A 2,265-nucleotide genomic window follows, 5' to 3' on the forward strand; every position below is an offset into this window, starting at 1 on the left:
ATGAGCACCCCAGCCGTGCCCCAGGACCTGCAGCTGCCCCGAGCCAGAGGGCTCAGCCCGCGTTCAGAGAACAAAGAAGACAAAAACTCAGGGAACATATGTTAAAAAGAAAAACTTTTTTTGCATACAAACAGGAAAATCACATACCCAGTAGAGACCAGAAAGTGATGAACTCTGAGGGCCAAGTCCATGAAGAGACAAAAGTTCTGAAATTTAAAACAAAAATGGCTGGTAAAGAAAATGTCAGTAGACCTCCTGGGAACAAAAATCATATAACAATGGGAAAAAATTGTATTCTTTTAAGACCTTCTAATGAATTAACCAGTTCAACAATAGCAGTTGACACACATAATTTTGAGGATAATAATCAAATGGCACAGTCTGTACCAATTAAAGATGACCCTCAAAGTCAACACATGACATTAAGCCAAGTGTTTCATCTTAAAAACAACAATAAAAAGAAACAAATATCCATAGAAAAACCAAAGCAAGATGCTAACATGTCCAAGAAGCTTGTGCTTGGGTCTTACCATGGCCAAATTGTTGTCTAAGATTAATTCATTTAGAAAGCCCCTACCAGTCAGAGATGAGAGTTTTGCAACAACAAAGAAGCCTTCAGCTGCTATCCCTAAAGACCCAGAGCCTCCACCCACGGACACTCGAAGTGCAACAGTGCGAAGTGATAGAGCCCCAAATGTGGTGACCACCACTAAACTTGGGAGCACTGCATCTCAGGACAGACAGCTGGTGTGGCCTCCTATCAGAAGTCACCGCGACAGTGCTCAGGACGCTGTGAAACGGGGCATCAGGTGAGCCACTGCCAATGTTACAATCCGGAAAGGGCCTCGGGAGAAAGAATTACTGCAATCAAACATGGTTTCATCTAGTGCCAAAACCAGTTCTCAGGATGTAGAGAGAAAGAAGACACTGTCAAGAAGCCTGACCTCTGAAACTGTAGCCAGGCCTGCTTCGTCTTCTAACACCAAACTGATACAGAAATCAAAAAGCATTGACCCTCACAGACACACTATAGCAAAAGCAACTCTTGATAGATCGGCTCAGCCCAAAGAAACAGCGGAAGAGAGAAAAGCTCGTCTGAGTGAGTGGAAAGCTGGTAAGAGAAAAGTGCTGAAAAGGCCTCCTAGCTCAGTGGTTACCCAGCCTGAGCCTGAAGGGCAAAACGAAAACTCAGTTGGGTCCTTTTGGACGACCATGGTAGAAGAAGATGAACAAAGATTATTTACTGAAAAAGTAAACAAGACATTTTCGGAATGCCTAAACCTGATTAATGAGGGGTGCCCAAAAGAAGAAATATTGGTCATACTGAATGACCTGATTAAAAATATTCCAGATGCCAAAAGACTTGTTAAATATTGGATATGCCTTGCATGTACTGAACCGCTCACAAGTCCTATTGAAAATATTATCACAATTTATGAGAAAGCTATTCTGGCAGGGGCTCAGCCTATTGAAGAGATGCGACATGCAATTGCAGAGATTCTAACAATGAAGAGTCAAGAAAAAGTGAAATATGGAGAAAATATTGAGGCTTGTGCAACTAAGGAATACATCCAAGAAGTCAACAGTGAAGATACAGGTGTTAATCTAGAGTCAGGAAGACCAGAAATGGAAAAGAAACCTAGAAATGTGGTATTTCAAGATGGTGAAAAAGAAGAAGATGACAAAACGAAAGATCCAACCAATGATGTTAAAACCCCCAGTACAGAAACCAGGGGCAGTTGCTTAATTAAATATAATGTGTCTACTACACCATACCTACAAAGTGTAAAAAAGAAGATCCAGTCTGACAACACAGATACTACATTTAAAGAGCTAAAGTTTCTAACACCAGTTAGACGTTCTCGACGTATTCAAGAGAAGACTTCTAAATTGCCAGATATGTTAAAAGACCATTATCCATGCGTGTCATCACTGAAGCAGTTAACAGAGTTAGGAGGTGAAACCGATGCTTTTGTATGCCGTCCGACTGCAGCACTATGCCCCATGTACTCAGAGGCTGGAACAGCACAGGACAAATAAAGTGATCATAAGGAATGGGGCTTCTGTTGTTCCTGGGGGCTTTGGTTTGCTTGTTGTAGCTTGGTATGTCTCTTAGGAGTTGGCCAAGTACCTAAGTATTCATGGCAGTGAGCTCTTCTACTGATGTTCACGTTATAGCAGGAATGTCTTCTGTGCAGCAGAACGCTAATCCTACCTTGTCAATCTCAGCAGAGGGAGTTCCTAAGAAAGGTAAATTTTGTCAAG

At 41.9% G+C, this 2,265-nt stretch overlaps 1 pseudogene; it reads left to right on the plus strand.

Moving 5' to 3' along the window:
* Positions 1 to 2,040, plus strand: LOC114212318 (cytoskeleton-associated protein 2 pseudogene; annotated as a pseudogene).
* The last annotated feature ends 225 nt before the right edge of the window (positions 2,041 to 2,265 follow it).

This window comes from Eumetopias jubatus, unplaced genomic scaffold (genome assembly GCF_037043125.1).
Source record: "Eumetopias jubatus isolate StellerSeaLion01/CBP00866 unplaced genomic scaffold, mEumJub1_p1.0 scaffold_3, whole genome shotgun sequence".
Taxonomy (NCBI): Eukaryota; Metazoa; Chordata; class Mammalia; order Carnivora; family Otariidae; genus Eumetopias; species Eumetopias jubatus.